Genomic DNA, 18730 nt, shown 5'->3' with positions numbered 1-18730 from the left:
CACCCTGGCCCCTACAGGTGAGGATCCAGCTCCATCCCTGCTTGCCCTCCTGGTGGTTGAGATCTCTCAAAATGAAGATGGCCTGGGTTCTGCAATCCTGGGCCTGCCGCCCGCCCTCACTGAGACTCAGTTTGCTGGCCCGTGAAGTGAGCATGGTCACGAAGTGTCCGGTCATCATCGGGCTGAGTGCCAGGAGCCGCTGCCCCTGTCAGACCACTGTTTAAGGACTCTGGACCACCTTCCATGGGCTATGTGCAGGCGATAAAACCACCTGATGCCCAGGGCTCCCAGAACACATACTAGGACCTGATGTCAGTCATTGAGGAGATGGGCAAAGAGATATGGCCCACCTATGCTGGCAGCAAGAATGCCATGGAGCGCTGAAGACATGGCCGGGGCCCTCGTCAGAGAGTGCCTGCTAGAGACAAAGCAGAACGCCCGCAGGTAACAGTAACAGGAAGTGCCTTGGCCTCAGCATCTGGACCTTTCCTGGCCACTGCAGAGCAGCCACTTCTCCCTGGCCTTCAACCCAAGTTGCACTAACCATCCTCGGCTTCCTGTCTTGTGTTCCTTGATGGGTGCCCTCCAGGAACCAAGGGGCGGTTCTCACCCCAAGTGGCAGCACTAACTACGTTCCCCCAACAAGAGTTAGCAGCCAGGTCCCCATGAGTCCCACCCAGACCTGCCAACAGTGTTGCCCACCGGAACTTTTCGTGGCCCCACCACGCGCTTCTCCCACTTTGTTGCCAGCCTCCTTCTCCCCCTGCAGGGGCTCAGGCCTAGCACCTCTCTGTCCTGTGTCCTGGGCCATAGTGACTCTTTCCCCAGTGTGTCTTTTGCTAAATACACCATTTTTATATTAATAAAAGATAATTTGGTGTTGCGCTCTCAAAAAAAAAAGTGATTTTTGACTTAGCAAGAACATTTTGCAGATTAGTCTATGAAACAAAATATTCCATTGGATAAATATAATATTTAAGTTTGGAACATGGAAGTTTTTTCAACTTTAAACCATTATCAATAATTATATGATGACTATCCTTATATGTAAATTGTTGCCTGTATGAGTATTGCTTTATTATTAATTCTAAGTGGGATCTGTTTGTTAATGATATGAATATGTGTAAGCCTTTTGTTACAGATTTAAAAATTACTTTTGTAAAATTGTATAAATGTAAACTCCCAAAGGCTGTGAATGAAGCTCTCTATCTTATGTCACTCCCACGGAAGTGAAATGTCTTATCACATGCAGCACGATACAAAACAATACATGGCATCTGCAGAGATGGAGAATATGGCAATGGTTTGCAGTCAAATTTCAGCTTAGTAGTAAACACATTCCTGTGGCTGTCAGAGGTGTTCCTGTAGCCTGTGGTGATAACACTTAAGGGACTGAGAATTTGCATCTTGTCTCTGATAATTTCCTTATGATAGATTCCTAAATATAAGCTCATTGGAATAAAAAATGTATGAACAAGATTTTTGAAACCCTCTTTATATACATAAACATTCCCCCACATTGCTTTCCGCAAGCTCATGTTGGTTTAGGTTTCCAGAAGTGATATTTTTTATTCATCCAGTCAATCAACAAATGCATAATGATCACTTCTTTTGTGTCATGCATTGTTCTAGGCACCAGGGATACAACAATGAACAAAACAGACAGAAATTACAGCCCTAGTGAAGCTCATGCACTCGTTGGGAGGAGAAAGAAAATAAGTGAGACTGACATGTAAAACGTGTCGCATATTAAATATGCATAACAGCTAAAAAGAAGAGGCAAAGAAGTGGGAAGGGAAGTAATAAGTCAGGGATTTACAATTCTAGATCAGTGGCTGAGAAGGGCCTTAAAGAGATGACATTTGAGTAAAAATGTCATTGTGTCATGTGCTACTGATAGGTTAATATACGAGTCAAGAATTGGCCAATGACTTAGCAATATATTAATAGTAGTCCTTACTAACCTTGCTAAGATCCCTTTGAGTGGTCTGGTGGTAGTCAGAGCATGAACCTAAGGAATAAGGGTCAAAGAGCTCACTAGATTTACACCTACTTATGCTCTTAAGATAGTGGGGAAAAAGATATCTAATCAAGATAAGGAGACTACTGAGTACTTTATCAATCAAAAGCCCTAACTTTCAATAAACTTTGTTCATTTGGCTGAATGTCTTTCATAAGTCATATATTCAAATGTAGTATTGTCAGTCTTGTACTTTACAACAGTTATGTATTATAGTTACACTGGACATGGTGGTAGTGAAGAGTTACTTATTTTTGAAAGTATCTTTATTCAAAATCTGTGCTCAGGGTAGCTACACAAGTGATTCAAACTTATACAAATACATTAACAGAACATCTATTAATTAGCATAAAGTAAATTAGTAATGATTTTCATTGATGAAATGTGTTCAGGTACTTAATTAGCTAGAAAATAATTGCAATACCCCCTTGCCTCAATAAATGTATTAGAATCCTAGTTAGCCTATTAGCATATTTGAAATAGCACTTTAGTTTAGGAGCTCCATTTGCATCTGACCATCCTTAGCTAGTGGAAGGCTCTAATTCTAAATCTAGACTAGAAACCTGATTGAGCTTGCTTCATAATATTGTTAGATTCTCCTAGAAGTGGAACTTTCACCAGAACATGAGACTTATGTAATGTGCTTGCTGAATAGCAAGAGAAGGCCCCCTGTGCTTTCTCCTTAAGCTTTTATTTCAGCCTCATGCCTAGAGGCCTAGGGACACTTGTTAGCTGGCAAAAGCAAAGTCAAAGTGTTTCCCAAATCTCCAAAGCATGCAGGGCAGCTGTACCATCTTCCAAGCAGTTCATATGCCATCACTGATGGAAGGATAATCTGGATGCCATAAAGGCTTCCATCATGTGAGAAGAACCTGAATCACACCTTATTGTGCCTGAATGAGCTCTTCTGTGTGAATTCCTCAGAAGTCACTTCCTGGACATGTGATGATGTGGAGGTCTTCAAGACACTAGGTAATTCCCTGACCAGCCTGCACAGGCTGGAAGCTGCAAAACTTCCCCCAAGGGAGTACCTCGGGAGAGCGTCCTCATCAAGAATAGCAAGGAGACTCTAATGTGGGTCTTCTCAGTGAGCTTGCTTCCCTGGTCTAGGGGCTTCTGCCTGATGTTCTTCTGGCCCCAGGGAAGTTTCTCAGTCATTCTCCAAGCCTTTTCCAACCATGAACCAAATGGAAAAAGTAAAGCTTCTTTGCATTTTTCCAAAACGCTCAGGTTCAATATTTTTTTAAAGGAGATTTTCAAAGCATTTATGTTCATTTATTATCTCATGCTTACTTATTTTTTAAAATGCAGCTGCATATTCAGACATTGACACATTTTCTGAGATGATACTAAAGCATGCAGTTATTAAGACTCTGAATTCAAAAAGATCTATAAGTTCATTGAGCATGCTTTAATGTCTCCCAATAAGAAAATGAATCAGATACAACAAACATATTTTAAATTATGAAGTCAATGTAAAATTGTTATATCAACATATACTATTCAAATGTTAATCATTTTAAAAAGAATTAACAAAAATTCATGTGAACTCAATGAACTCAACTTATTACAAATTACCTAACAGAAAATTCTGAAAGAACACTTAAAGGTCACTTTGATAACACAATTCTAGTAACACCTCTGCCTCACCAGATTGAACCATTTTTTACCATCATATCTCAAATTGTTCATTCACACAGGATCTTAAGAGAAAGCATTGCAGCAATTAGACTGAGACAATACAGTAAGTACCTGCAATGTACTGAGGGAAGAAATGCCCAAAATGTTTTAATCCCATGTTGCTCCCAAAAGCCTGTAAGATTTCTCAGAAAAGAGCTCTTCAAGTAAATGAGTTCACAACTAACACATCTTCTCCAAGAAACTGAACAGAGCCCATACATAATGGTTCAATACACATCACTGAGCAGACTACACAGGAACACACTCTATGGCGGAATGAAACTCAGTCAATAAATAAATAAGCTTTGTAAATTATTTTATTTCATAACTCCTTCAACATGCATGTATTAAGAACTCGTATTACAAGGTCTTTCAGAAATACAAAAAGTAAGAAACCGGCCCAGGCTTTCAGAAGGCTAATTCATGATCTGAGGAGATAGTAAAAATACTCTTAGAAAAGGACACAAAATGAAAGTACTGATTAGGCTGCCACATAAATGTGTGACACAGACATGGAGTTCAATGGAGGAATATGGAAGAGAGAGATTCCCATTGGTTGAGGGATAAGGGAAGGCTTCCCATTGGTTGAAGGGATAATGGAAGAACTTGAGGAATATTATGAAGACAGGCAAATGCCAAAATGGTGATGCACAAGTTGACAGGTATGCCATGACACATATGGTCTTTTTGTGAATATGTTCTTTTTAGACAAATGTTAATATATTTTGAGAGCAGGTACCTTGTCTCATATTTTTATGTCTTATACTTCATTTATTTATCTAATATTTCTAGTATTAGTGCCTCTGGGTTATGAGAAAGGTCACTTTACATACTCTGCTGGAAAATATGTGAAATTAAAAACTACCACATCCTTATCCTATCTACCAAATAAACTGAATCAAAATATACATCTGTTTCAACCCTAACCATATATGTGTTTTTAAAATAAGCACTCTTTATATGTTATCTCTCAACTTCTCTAAAGGATGCAGCCAGCTTTAACTGCTAGTATGTAAATTAAATTTGTAATTACTTTGCGGAATAATGATAACACCACTTGGTGAGTCTTCTCAGATGACACTACTCTGAGTATTCAGCCTTACGGGATTGTTAATACAGGGTGGTCATTGCAAGTTGCTATGACAGTTGCAGAACTTCTATTTAAACAAATTAGACCTTAATATAAATATGTTGAAATATCGTAAATTTCTGGACTTAGCATTGATTGATAAATATAAAGCAATGTAAATATCAATTATAAAATCATGGCAGGTTGGTTTTATTACTATTGAAGTTTAGGGGACCTATTAAATAAGCTTTATTTTTGACCCAGATAACACCTACTGTATAATAAACACAGAAATCCAGTAGATGGAAACTAAAATATTTTTATTAAAAAAAATTTCAAGCTAATACAAACTTAAAAAGAATAATAGAATTAATCCTCAACATCCAGCTTCAATGTTCATCAGTTCTTGGCCCTATTTGTTTGATTTATACCCCCATCCACTTTGTCACTTCCTATTGGATTATTTTGAAGCAAATATTTAATATTATTTCATCAATAAATATTTTAGTATTTATCAATATAAGATAAATATTTTAACAACCACAATATTATTATGACACCTAAGGAAAAAATTAACAATAACTTCTTCCTGTCTCTCATAGGTAGCCTTCTAAGATGGCCCCAGTAGGCTCACCTCCTGGTATCCACAACTTTTTGTTGTTTCTCTTCCCCTTGAGTGTTACCTGAATCTCTAAATGAATAAAATATGGCTAATAGGATGGCATATCACTCTGAGATTAGGTGGCAAAGACACTGCAAATTTTATCTTGTGAATATTTTCTCTCTCATTTTCTCTAGTTCTCTCAATTTATCATTTTTCACATATTTCCATGGGCCATGATTGATCATTCTCATACATATTCTCTCTCTCTCTCTCTCTCTCTCTCTCTCTCTCTCTCTCTCTCTCTCTCTCTCTCTTTCTCTCATTTTTTTTTTCTATCTCTTTCTGAGCCCTGATTCTGGGAGAAGCAACTTGTCTTACTGTCAGAAGCCCTTTAGAGAGGCCTGTGTAGCAGCCTAATTACTGTCCACAAGCCAGATTATAGGTGAAGCCTGACAATCAAGCCATATAAGCGAACTTGGAAGCTGATCCTCAGTCAAGATATCTCAGTTGAAGATGGCAAAATAGACACAATTTCAGTGCGCAACACCCAACAAGAGAGACGCAGAAATCAAGGGATCTTCTAGTTCCAACTGAGGTACCAGGTGTAACAGGTCTGGTCGGATGGTGAGCAAAGCCTAGACAGGGTAGACTGAGGCAGGGAGGGTTGCTGCTTCATCCAGAAAGTGCATCAGCCAGTGAGTAGGAGGCTCCCCTTCTGGCACCCCAATCCAGATAGAGCACTTCCCCAAAGCCTCAGGAATCCACAAAACAGGGGATCTTTGCCAGTCAAGCACTAGAAATCACAAGCACACAGTTGAATAATAATCCAGAATGGTGTCCCAGACTGATGCACAGATCTAAGCAAATGCATAAGCCTATAAGCCGGCCAGGAGAGCCTGCGGACCAAGCTATCGCCCCCTCCCCCTGCCCAGAGAGAGAGGGAGCTGAAAGAAGAAAGACAGACTGAGCAGCTGGGCAGGCCCTTCCACCATGACTGAAGAGAGAGGAAGCTGAAAGCGGGAAGACGGATAGTGTGGCAGGATGGGTACCTACCTCCCACCCCCCACAAACCCCAGAGGGCTGAAGCACTAACGCTAGCTGCTTACACAGCCAGTGCGTCAGTCTGAGCTAAACCCTGAATGAACCAGCTCTGCAGAGGAAAGGCACAACCCACCATTAAAGAGGTGGGACTATGCTTCACGTTTTAACAAAAAACACAGGAAGCCTACTTAACAACGGACAGTGTGCTTAACCACCCAGCAGCAAAAGAGGCAGGCCTAACCACCCAGTGTAAACAGAAAAGACAGAGGAAGCCTACCTAGCAACCTGACGGAGTCCCTAGAAACCCAGTAGCACCTCAACAGGCAGACAAGTGACCTCATCAAGCAGCTCCCTGAGATCAGAGATAGATAAATCCACAAAGATGGAAAAAGAAAACAGTAATAAAAAGATGAAACCATTATAAAGCAGACTGACTCTTCTCCTTCAAGGAATCACAACTCCTCATCTCAACATGGAAACACAACATGACTGAGAAAGAGTGCGATGAACTGACAGAAACAGGCTGCAAAAGGTGGGTAGTAACAAACTTTTCTGAGCTAAAGGAACACATTCTAACCCAATGCAAAGAAACTAAAAACCTTGAAAAAAGGTTAGACAAAATGCTAACGAAGAACATAAATGACTTGATGGAGTTGAAAAACACAGCACAAGAACTACATGAAGCAAACACAAGTTTTAACAGCTGAATCAATCAAGCAGAAGAAAGGATATCACAGATTGAAGATCAACACAATAAAATAAAAATAAAAAGAGAAGGCAAGACAAGAGAAAAAAAGCATGAAAAGAAATGAACAAAGCCTCCAAGAAATATGGGACTATGTGAAAAGACCTAATCTATGCTTGATCAGTGTACCTGAATGTGATGGGGAAAATGAATCCAAGCTGGAAAACATGCTCCAGGATACTATACAGGAGAACTTCCCAAGCCTAGCAAGGCAGGCTAACATTCAAATCCAAGAAATACAGAGAAATCCACAAAGATATTCCTCAAGAAGAGCAACCCCAAGGCAAATAATCATCAGACTCACCAAGGTTGGAATGAAGGAAAAAATGCTAAGGGCCACCAGAGAGAAAGGTCAGGTCACCCAAAGAGGGAAGCCAATCAGACTCACAGTGGATCTCTCATCAGAAACCCTACAAGCCAGAAGAGATTGGGGGCCAATATTCAACATCTGTAAAGAAAAGAACTTTCAATCCAGAATCTCATATTCAGCCAAACTAAGCTGAAGGAGAAATAAGTGAAGGAGAAATAAAATCCTTTACAGAGAAGCAATTACTGAGAGATTTCATCACCACCAGACCTGCCTTACAAGACCTCCTGAAAGAAACTCTAAACATGGAAAGGAACAAGTACCAGCCTCTGCAAAAGCACACCAAATGGCAAAGACCAAAAATGCAATGAAGAAAATAAGTCAACTAACGGGCAAGAAAACCAGCCAGTAACAAAATGGCAGGATCAAATTCACACATAACAATATTAACATTGGATGTAAGTGGCCTAAATGCCCCAATCAGAAGACACAGACTGGCAAACTTGATAAAACGTCAAGACACATCGGTGTGCTGTATTCAGGAAACCCATTTCACATACTCAAAATAAAGCGATGAAAGATTTACCAAGCAAATGGAGAACAAAAAAAAGCAGGGGTTACAATCCTAGTCTCTGATAAAATGGACTTCAAACCAACAAAGATCAAAAGAGACAAAGAAGGGTATTACATAATGGTAAAAGGATCAATCCAACAAGAAGAGCTAACTATCCTAAATATATATGTACCCAACACAGGAGCACCCAGATACATAAAAGAAGTTCTTTATGACCTAAAAGGAGATTTAGACTCCCGCACAATAACAGTGGGAGCCTGTCAATATTAGACAGATCAACAAGGCAGAAAATTAACAAGGACATCCAGGACTTGAATGGCGAGCTCGACCAAGCAGACCTAATAGAATGCTCCACCCAAAATCCATAGAATATACATTCTTCTCAGCACCACATTGCACTTACTTTAAAATTGACCACATAACTGTCAACAAATCACTCCCCAGGAAATGCAAAAGAACAGAAATCATAACAAAGAGTCTATCAGACCACAATGCAATCAGATTAGAACTCAGGATTAAGATAAACTCACTCAAATCCACACAACTACTTGAAAACTGAAGAACTTGCTTCTAAGCATCAACTGGATACACAATGAAATGAAGGCAGGAATAAAGATGTTCTTTGAAACCAATCAGAATGAAGACACAACTTACCAGAATATCTGGGACACCTTTAAAGCAGTGTCTAGAGGGAAATTTATAGCAATAAATGTCCATATAAGAAGCAAGGAAAGATCTAAAATTGACACCCTATCATCAAAATTAAAAGAGCTAGAGAAGCAAGATCAAAAAAACCTCAAAAGCTAGCAGAAGACAAGAAATAACTAATATCAGAGCCAAACTGAAGGATATAGAAATACAAAAAACCCTTCAAAAAAATCAATAAACCAAGGAACTGTTTTTTTTAAAAGATCAACAAAATAGATAGACCTCCAGCCAGGCTAAGAAAAAAGAAAAGGAAGAATAATCAAATAGATGCAATAAAAAATGATAAAAGGGCTATCAACAGAAATTCCACAGAAATAGAAACTACCATTAGAGATTACTACAAATGACTCTATGCACACAAACCAGTAAATCTGGAAGAAATGGATAAATTCCTGGACACATGCCCTCTACCAGGACTATACGAGGAAGAAGTTGAAACTATGAATAGACCAGTAACAAGGGCTGAAGTTGAGGCAGCAATCAATAACCTACCAATCAAAAAAAGTCCAGGTCAAGATGGGTTCACAGCCAAATTCTACCAGACATACAAAGAGGAGCTGGTTCCATTCCTTCTGAAAACATATGAAACAATACAAAAGGAGGGAATCCTCCCTAACTCACTTTATGAGACCAACATCATCCTGATAGCAAAACCAGACAGAGACTCAACTAAAAAAGTAAATGTCAAGCCAATATCTATGATGGACATAGATGCAAAAATCTTCAATAAAATACTGGCAAACCAAATGCAACAGGACATCAAGAAGATTATTCATCACAATCAAGGAGGCTCCATCCCAGGGGTGCAAGGCTAGTTCAACATACACAAGTCCATCAACGTAATCCATCACATAAACAGAACCAAAGACAAAAACCACATGATTATCTCAATAGATGCAGAGAAGGCCTTCGACAAAATTCAACAACACTTCATGCTAAAAACTCTCAATAAACTAGGAATCAACAGAAAGTATCATAAAATAATAAAAGTTATTTATGACAAACCCACAGCCAATATCACACTGAACAGGCAAAAGCTGGAAACATTCCCTTTGAAATCAGGCACTAGACAAAGATGCCCTCTCTCACCACTCGTACTCCATATAATATTGGAAGTTCTAGCCAGAGCAATCAGGCAATAAAAAGAAATAAAGGGTATTCAATTAGGAAAGGAGAAAGTCAAACTATCTCTATTTGCAGATGCCATGATTGCATATTTAGAAGACCCCATCATCTCAGTCCAAAATCTCCTCAAGCTGATAAGCAACTTCAGGAAAGTCTCAGGATGCACAGTCAATGTGCAGAAATCACAAGCATTCCTATATACCAATAAAAGACAAACAGAGGCAAATCAAGAGCAAACTCCCATTCACAACTGCTACAAAGAGAATGAAATACCTAGGAATACAACTAACAAAGGATGTAAAGGACCTCTTCAAGGAGAGCTACAAAACACTGCTCAAGAAAATAAGAGAGGACACAAACAGATGGAGAAACATTCCATGCTCATGGTTAGGAAGACTCAATGTCATGAAAATGGACATACAGCCCAAAGTAATTTATAGATATAAGGCTATCCCCATCAAGCTACCAATGACCTCCTTCACAGAACTGGAAAAACCCACCTTAAGCTTCATATGGAACCAAAAGAGAATCTGCATAGCCAAGTCAATTCTAAGCAAAAAGAAAAAGCTGGAGGCATCATGCTACCCGACTTCAAACTATACTACAAGGCTACAGTAATCAAAACAGCATGGTACTGGTACCAAAACAGAGATTGGACCGATGGAACAGAACAGAAAGGCCTTGGAAGCAATACCACACATCTACAACCATCTGATCTTTGACAAACCTGACAAAAACAAGCAATGGGGAAAGGAGTCCGTGTTTAATAAATGGTGTTGGGAAAACTGGCTAGCAATGTGCAGAAAACAGAAACTGGACCCCTTCCTGACACCTTACATTAAAATTAACTCCAGATAGATTAAAGATTTAAACATAAAAACCTAACACCATAAAAACTCTAGAAGAAAATATAGGCAAAACCAGCCAGGACATAGGCATAGGCAAGGAATTCATGACTAAAACACCAAAAGCAATGGCAACAGAACCAAGACAGACAAATGGGATCTAATTAAACTTCAGAGCTTCTGTACAGCAAAAGAAACCATCATTAGAGCAAACTGGCAACCAATAGACTGGGGAAAAATTTTGCAATCTACCCATCTGACAAAGGGCTAATATCCAGAATCTACAAAGAAGTAAAACAGATATACAAGAAAAAAACAAACCCATTCAAAAGTGGGTGAAGGATGTGAATAGACACTTTACAAAAGAAGACATATATGAGGCCAAGAAACATATGAAAAAATGTTCATCATCACTGGTCATTGGAGAAATGCAAATTAAAACCACACTGAGGTATCATCTCACGCCAGTTAGAATGGTGATCATTAAAAAATCCAGAGACAACAGATGCTGGAGAGGATATGGAGAAATAGGAACACTTTTACACTGTTGGTGGAAGTGTAAACTAGTTCAACCATTGTGGAAGACAGTGTGGCGATTCCTCAAGGACCTAGAAACAGAAATTCCATTTGACCCAGCAGTCCCATTACTGGGTATATACCCGACGGATTAAAAATAGTCCTATTATAAAAACACATGCACACATATGTTTATTGCAGTACTGTTAACAATAGCAAAGACCTGGAACCAACCCAAATGCCTATTGATGATAGACTAGACAAGGAAAATGTGGCACATATACACCATGGAATACTATGCAGCCATAAAAAATGATGAGTTTGTGTCCTTTGTAGGGTCATGGATGAATCCAGAAACCATCATTCTCAGCAAACTGACACAAGAACACAAAATCAAACACCACATGTTCTCATTCATAGGCAGATGATGAACAGTAAGAATATGTGGACACAGGGAGGGGAGCACCACATACTGGGGTCTGTTGAGGGGGCCAAGGGAGGGAAAGTAGGTGGGTGGGGATGTTGGGGAGGGATAACATGGGGAGAAATGCCAGATGTAGGTAACTGGGTGATGGAGGCAGCAAACCACATTGCCATGTGTGTACCTGTGCAACAATCCTGCATAATCTGCACATGTATCCCAGAATCTAAAGTACAATAAAAAAATTAAAAAATAAATAATAATGTTTGTTATTTTAAGCCACTATGTTTTGGAGTAATTTATTACATGACTATTATGCATCATACAATATCACTAAGTATAAAGTTAATGCTCTAATTCTGTGATTGTCTTGTACATGATTTTTTTACAGTTATGTTGTTTGAATCAGAATCCAAACAAGTTTCCCAAGTTGCATTTGGTTATGTGTCATTGAAACATTTATCATTAGATTCCTCTTACCTCATTTTTCTTTGTCATTTTTCATCTTTGTTGTTGATAAAGCTGATGTTGGAGACCATGAATAGATACAGTGTCAGCTAAACAATGTTACCCTTGCCGGGCATGGTGAGCACTTTGGGAGGCCAAGGCAGGAGGATCACTTGAGGTCAGGAGTTCAAGACCAGCCTGTCCAACATGGTGAAACCCTGTCTCTACTAAAAATATTTAAAAAATTAGCTGGGCCTGGTGGTACACACCTTTAGTCCCAGTTACTCAGGAGGCTGAGGCAGAATTGCTTGAACCTGGGAGGTGGAGGTTGCAGTGAGCTGAGATCACACTATTTCACTCCAGCCTGGACAACTGAGTGAAACTCTATCTCAAAAAACAAACAAACAAAAACTGTTTCTCATCACAGCTTCAAATTATTATTTTCTAATAGAGGTGAATTTTGAAGTATTTAAAAATATTGTATTATTTATAGCAGTGTAAGAATTGATAATTGAAGTTTTTCATGATAACAAAGGGGTAAAAAACATTGTCAGAGAGAAATTCTTACTTTTTCAACATTAAGCAGACTGACAAGGTCCCTACTCTCAATGAGTTTACAATTCATCAGGATAGTTAAGCAATCACATACATGCACACACATATGCACAGCAAGAAAGAGACAGATGAATTTAAAAACATATGAAATGTTTTGAAAGCATAACATAAAAAGCCTGATATAATCCACTGTATTCAGGACGAATTCCTTAAAGGCACAGCACTCGAACCAACCTGATAAAAATGAGAATTTCATTAGGGGAAGACAATGGGGCGGGCATAAGGAGGTGTGCCAAGCAGAAGGTTCACAAGCACGAAGCCCCTGAGGAAGCAGGGAGCATGACTCATGCCTGGATCTGAAGGAAAGTCAGTGTTCCTGAAACATTGACCCTGAGGGAAAGCTACACAGACAGAGAGAAGAGGCAGAGGCCAGATTATGCACGGCTGTCTGGACGATATAACAGATTTTGACTTTTATCCTAAGATCAATGGGAAGATATGGAAGAGTTCCTTTCAAGCAAGGGAAAATGATAACAGAAGATAAACTTCAAAGAGAATGAAGAATGGTTTGGAGAAAGGCAAACATGGACGTACTTAGCTCAATATCTTTGTCTTTGATACTATCCCTCTGAATTTATGATCTACATAGGTAACACTTCTAACAGCTTGGTCACAGTTAGACATGTTCATCTCTTCGCAACGCTCTTCTCATTCACCCTACTTGAACCACTATTGGTCTGAAAGTGGGCCTTGTCATCACCAACCATGACACTCCCACCATAATTTCAGTTTCAAGAACCTTGTTCTCACTCTCTGGCCATCAACTCCTACCTGTTCAGCTCATTTCCTCTAGTAACTGTGTTAGTTTCCTGTTGCTGCCGTAACAAATTACCACAAACTTGGTGGCTTAAAACAACACAAGTTATTCACAGTTCTGAAGATCAGATATGTGCAAGTCTCACTGGCTAAAATCAGTGACATCACAACCTTCTGCATACCTAACATAGCAGCAGAACCTGGGGTAGTTACTCACTTCCTAGGCATAAATTTCTCTTCAGAGTCTCCTCCTACCCATGGCTATCCCTTTCTCAATTTCCATTATGGGGTTCTCCTCATCTTTTTACACTAAAACACTGGTGTATTCTAGGGCCTGGTTCATAGGTAGCTCCTCTACTTATTATCACTGCTCAAGCAATCTACTTTTGCTCACAATTTTAGTTATCTTATAATGCATGCTTTCAAATATCACTATACTTCCACTAGAATGTATGTCATTTTAGGTGTGGTATAGCAGATACCAATGGATAAAAATCTCAAGCTCTGGAAGAGAGTATCTTGAACTCTACTCTGCCAGTTACTAGCAAAGTGGTCCTGAGCAAATTAATACTCTTGCCTCAATTTTCTCATCTGTAAAATGGGGCTAACAACAGTGAATTTACAAAGATACTTTGAGGACTCAATGAGTGAATAAATATGAAAAGTGCCTAGAACAGTGCCCAGCATATTGTAGCACTCAGTAAATAACATGCATTATTATTTTCAGGCAGCCGCTTGACTTTCTAAGTCTAACTTAATTTCCTTCCAATGACATATACTTCTACAGCCTTCTTTATTTCACTAATTATCATTCTATCCTTAAAGATGCTTGGGGGAAAACTGGATGTTATACTTTCTTTTATATCTATGCCAACCCCATCAACAAATCTTTAGTTCTGCTTTCAAAACAAATCTGGACTTTCATGGTTTCTTATAATTTTTGTCAATAAAACTTGAATCTGAGTCTTAGTATAAGGTGAGCATGTTTCATCCTAATTATTTCTTCAAATTGACAACTCATCTCACTGATTGTACTCTTAACACCTTAAAATCAGTTTTCTATATAGCAGCCAGATTGACCATATTAAAATTATTTTCCTTATCTGCCCAAAACCCTCCTGTAGTTTTACATTCACTTAAAATATAGGTCAAGGCCCTTACCATGGCCTCAAGGCTACATGTGACCTGGCTGTATCTTTGAGGAGCCAAAAAGAGTTAAGAAAATTCCTATTACCCATGCCATTGATTAATCGTGCTGACCTTCTTGATGTTCCTCAGTTTCTCTACCTCAGAGCCTTTGAACTGACCAAAAAGTCTTACACCTGTGAGGCTCCGTACTTCCTTTACCCTACGTTATTCTTCTTGGCATTTACCGCTATTTAGCATGCCACATATTTATTAGTTCTGCTTTCACTAAATCAACTGCCAACTTCTTGAGAACAAAGAGTTTGTTTTATCTAAGGTTATGTTTCCAAAGCTTAGAACTGTGTCTTGCATATGGTAGTGAATGAACAAATAAATACATAAATTTATGTCTTATACAATCAGTTGAATTGTAATGACATTCAAAGAGCTCAGAAAGACTCCAAAAATAATATGTTTGAATTAAAAATTATTGACTTGGTGCTGGAGACTGAGTTGGAATGTTAAATGCACTAGATGCATGACTTGCAAACTCAGAAGAAAAGTGAGATGTGGATGTAAATTTGAGGTTCACCTGTGTAGAGATACAACTGAAATTACACAAGATGGATGAGATCCCCAAGGGAGACAGTACACATTGAGAATAGGGAGGAGCATCAAGTGGAAACTTGCAGGATTCCAACACAGACATGAACCCAGGAAAGGCGAATTCCCTAGTGAGATGAAAGAAAATAAAGGACAACCGGTAAGGGGCAGCACAGGTGAGCAGGTAACTCTAAGCTGTTTGAAGTTTACTGGGAAACAAGTGTTGTGGTATTGACGGATACAGTCAATGCCGAAAAGGGCCAGGATCCACAGGTTTTGTATGACTTATTGGCGATACTAAAGTAGAGTGGGAACCCTGTGGACTCTAGGATGAAAAAGAGAGCCTAATGGGCTAAATGGGTTAAGCTCCAGGTTTCAGAGAAACAGCATTTCTAATGACGTTAAGTAGTGAAGGCTGTTACTTAGGTTTTCAGTATTTTTCATATTTAAATGCCCAACAAAAATATTTTTAGCAAAGAACTTCTATGTGTCTAACCTCATTAAAATCCTTCAGAAACATTAAGAGAAATTACTCTTAACGAAAAAGACATGTTCTGAATGAATTACACAGTTTAAAGTGTTTACTCTCAGGACTTCTCGATATTTCCATAGGACTGAAACTTCTTTGTAATAAATCATCTAAAAGAAAGTTATTTCACAATAAATGAACCAAATGAGTGGCTAAACATATTCTGTTAGGTTTTTCTCCTTTCAATTATCCTTGATGGCTCTGGAAACAACTGCTACGATTCCTGGGCTTTCAGAAGGAACGTGGATGTTTAAGCACTTCATATCATACAAGAAATTTACATAAGAATCATCCAGAAAAATTAATCAGAAGAGAAGGTCACCTATCACCTATCAGAAATTAAAGGTGGCTTGAAAATGCAAAAGCAAGCAGGGGTATTGTTTACAATCAAAGCAGCACCAGAATATAAAGGGCTATGTACCAATGGCATAGCCTTAAACCACTTACAACACTGATTCAATCCACAAATATTTTATTCAAAAAAATGATTGCTCAATCACTGTTGCATTATTTAAACATAAATGTCATGGCCTCTTAAGTTTAGGCTTTGTTCAATGAGCACATAGAGCGGTTTTCCCACTGATACCTAAACAGCTCTCACTTCTTTGAGATATTATCACATGTCACCCTTTCAGATGGCCTTTCTCTGACAACCCCATATAAAATTGCAATCACTCCATCAATTTTCCACTTTAACTGTCATTTATTTGTTTGGTATCTGCTCCCCACCCTACCCCAACCAAAATGAGACATCTTTGAAAGCAGAAATTTTGTTTTATCACTAATGTAGCCCCGATGCCTGCTGTGTAATAGATTTGAGAAGTGGTTTTGTTTGAATGAATGAATGAATGAATAAATAAAACATAAGAAAGAGAAGCTAAGGGAAAATTAATCTTATACTACTATTTACAGCTATCTGATGTCTACACTGTTCCAGAGAAATGGCATAATGCAGAGGAAACATGGAGAAAAGTATTGGTGGTTAACAATTTTAGAGCTTGGCCATTAATCCCAGCTCTGTTGTTTTCTAACTTTGAAGCATGGGTCCGTTCTTAATCCTTTATGCATCATTTTTTTTCATTTTTAAGAGTCAACCACCAATTCCACCACACTTAACTGCAGTAGAAGAGACCATGGCAGGATCTTTGTAGTGTCTCTGATCTAAGAAGTCAGAAAAGGATATTAGTACTGTTTTAGGACCTGCCTAATTTCAGAACAGGTCTTTCAAGGATTCAGATGGGTTTGTAATGTAATATTTTATTCAGAAAAATTTATAATATAATACTTTTTGATTGGTTTCCCCAGTGAGGTAAAGTGCTTTTTTTATTTTTTTTAAGAGACAATGTCTCACTTTGTCACCCAGGCTGAAATCCACTGGCACAATCATAGCCCACTGTAGCCTCAAACTCCTGGGCTAAAAAAATATCCTCCCACCTCTGACTTCCAGATAACTGGGACTATAGGCACATATTACTGAGCCTGGCTGCTTTTTAAAATTTTTCTGTGGAGATAGCATCTCACTTGATTGCCCAAGCTGGTCTCCAACTCCTGAATCCAAGCAATTCTCTTGCCTTGTCCTCCCAAAGTGCAGGGATTGCTGGCATGAGCCACTAGGCTCAGCCTGAGGTGAAGCTCTTGAAGAAGGTCTTGCTGAGTAAACTGTTAGTTTGATATTTTAAAAAACATACTGTTGTAGTTGGTTCAGTCTTATTCTCTTCAATTTGGTGTACTCTGGGGTAAGCAGCTAAATTATTCTCAATATTGGGAAAGAAAAGTATGTTTGTGTTCAGTATCTTTTTAACACAGGATGAGAAATTACTTGGTTTCAGTTCTCAGATATAAAAGCAATAATCCCTGCCCAGTTCCAGAGTGACAAGGTTTAAAGAAGACTGACATTTTATAGAAAAACATACTGTTATTATAAGATTTAATACAATAAATATATTGAACTCTAATCATGTACAAGAAACAATGTTAGTCTCCAGAAATGATGCTGAGAGAAATAAATACATTATCTTTAGGGTTTACAGTTTGATAAGGGAATTAAAGCCAATAATACTAATGACTGAATGAAAGTCACAGTAAGGCAAGTGTCATAAGAACATTATTTAAAATTATAACAAAGTTTTCATTAAGGAGACACGTGTTTGAGAGTGATTGAACAAGATATTAGTGAAAGAGGGAGCATTTGACATAAGCTTTGAAGAAGAGATAGATGCTGCCAATTGCATAGGGAAGCAGAGGCGACAATTTTACACCACACAGAAGGACCAGACGGAAGAGAAGCATGCATCATATTAGGGAATTGTTGGCATTAAAACAAACTGTATGGTTCAATGAGTTTGGAAAATCTAGTCGAAACTAAACAAATGTCTTTATTGCAGGCCATTGTGGGCTTTCTTATCTGATGATTCATTGTTTTCCAATGACACACACCTCCTGAATTTATATAATCATGGAACAATGCCCTCCCTTATTTAGAGTATCCCACTGGACTTTTTTCTGCAAAACAGATTTCAGTTAAAACTGAAATGGAGACTGATAAGAAAATTGGGTGGGGTGTAGTGAGGGGCAAGGTCAGAGGACAGGAAATAGTTCTGTTTTCACAAGGCTAAAAAAGTCACTGGGGGTCCAAATTAAAAAGCAATCTTGAGCATTATAATAGAAAGTATATGTATAATTTGGTAGAAATGAAGGAAATCATCAATAGAGTAAGTGGAAATTATTATTGTTCAAGGCTTTACACATGGATCAGTTTGTCAGCCTTATTTACAATATACTGGACCAAAGAGAAAAAGGGAATCAGAAGGCCAGGCTGCATGTTGCCCTCAGTACCCCAAATAAAACTATGTAGAAGTGCAGCATGGGGTGGAAGTAAGAACAGGAATGGGACTCAACAGGCAATGAGGTAAACTCTCTGCAGAGTATGGCATATGATAAGATATCCGAGGTGGAGTATAAGACAAGGCAGATAATGAGGTGTGGAGCTTAGTTCCTGGC

General features: G+C 38.6%; 1 pseudogene; it reads left to right on the top strand.

Moving 5' to 3' along the window:
• The first annotated feature begins 243 nt into the window (after window positions 1-243).
• LOC103794838 (cyclin-dependent kinase 2-associated protein 2 pseudogene) lies at window positions 244-1681 on the top strand (annotated as a pseudogene).
• Window positions 1682-18730: the final 17049 nt, after the last annotated feature.

This window comes from Callithrix jacchus, chromosome 11 (genome assembly GCF_049354715.1).
Source record: "Callithrix jacchus isolate 240 chromosome 11, calJac240_pri, whole genome shotgun sequence".
NCBI lineage: Eukaryota > Metazoa > Chordata > Mammalia > Primates > Cebidae > Callithrix > Callithrix jacchus.
The sequence above is the reverse complement of the archived record's forward strand: the minus strand, read 5'-3'. Positions and strand labels throughout refer to the sequence as shown.